We start from the raw sequence: 1,703 nt of genomic DNA, 5'->3' as shown, positions 1-1,703 counted from the left end.
GAACAAGGTCGTCTGTGTATTTGTTAGCGTTCATAAATCAAAACATTATAGACGATAGTCTACTATAGGTATATTGGTATATCAGTGTTAAATTAATTTACCATCATATCTAACCCAATATGACACCAATCTCAATGAAAATTCGCAAATCAACTTGATTGGAGATAAACAACACACTCCCCGCCTCTTCATAAGCCGTCCGTCCATTACCGAGAACCACACATCGGAATTTTAACAGGGTCGTTAGCATTAGGGTTGTTGGACAATTTTTTGCCCAGAACTAGCTCAATATCTAGGCGTCGGATAAAAACGAGACTACAGTGTCCATAAAGTGACCATTAGACTACAGTGTCCATAAAGTCACCATTAGACTACAGTGTCCATAAAGTCACCATTAGACTACAGTGTCCATAAAGTCACCATTAGACTACAGTGTCCATAAAGTCACCATTAGACTACAGTGTCCATAAAGTCACCATTAGACTACAGTGTCCATAAAGTCACCATTAGACTACAGTGTCCATAAAGTGACCATTAGGCTACAGTGTCCATAAAGTCACCATTAGACTACAGTGTCCATAAAGTGACCATTAGACTACAGTATCCATAAAGTGACCATTAGACTTGCCACCTTTTGGACTGAACACGTTTGTAGGGGCTCGGACTGGGCGGTATATACCGTATTTTACTATATACCGGAATTGATGCACGGACCGGTTTGGGTTTTTACTTTACCTTCTATAACGGTATTTGAATGTTTGGTTTGTTAAATGTGATGAGTGGTGGAAAAAGTACCCAAAAAGTAAAGATACCTTAATAGAAAATGACTCAAGTAAAAGTGAAAGTCACCCAGTAAAATACTACTTGAGTAAAAGTCTAAAAGTATTTGGTTTTAAATATACTTAAGTATCAAAAGTAAATGTAATTGCTCAAATATACTTAAGTATCAAAAGTCAAGTAAAAGTATTAATCATTTCAAATTCCTTAAATTAAGCAAACCAGACAGCACCATTTTTTATTTTTTATTTACGGATAGCCAGGGGCACACTCCAACACTCAGACATCCTTTACAAACGAAGCATGTGTTTAGTGAGTCCTCCAGATCAGAGGCAGTAGGGATGACCAGGGATGTTCTCTTGATAAGTGTGTGAATTAGAATATTTTCCTGTCCTGCTAAGCATTCAAAATGTAACGAGTACTTTTGGGTGTCAGGGAAATGTATGGAGTAAAAAGTACATCATTTTCTTTAGGAATGTAGTGAAGTAAAAGTAAAAGTTGTCAAAAATATAAATAGTAAAGTAAAGTACAGATACCCCCAAAAAAACTACTTAAGTAGTACTTTCAAGTATTTTTACTTAAGTACTTTACGCCACTGAATATGATAAACTGTGTGTAACGTCAATTTTAATAGTTTACCCCAGTACTTGAGTCATCTCTCTCCGCGCCATCTCTCTCGATGCCGCTTTCCACACAGACCTAAACCCGCCCCGTCACCCAAGGAGCGAATTTTGTTGTTCCTCGACCAGGAGACACTCGCGTTCAGTCTGCATGGTCAATGCAGCACATGCAACAATGTTGATGACTATGATGCTGTTTCCACTTTGCTTCTTAATATGAAAACACAAGCGTTCTATAATTACACTATTAGTTTGTGTTTTCTTACATCTGCAAACAGCTAGTTTGTCTTTTCTTAGCAAGTTGTG

This window comes from Coregonus lavaretus, assembly GCF_964263955.1.
Source record: "Coregonus lavaretus genome assembly, contig: HAP1_SCAFFOLD_2352, whole genome shotgun sequence".
Classification (NCBI taxonomy): Eukaryota; Metazoa; Chordata; class Actinopteri; order Salmoniformes; family Salmonidae; genus Coregonus; species Coregonus lavaretus.
Note: the sequence above shows the minus strand (reverse complement) of the source record.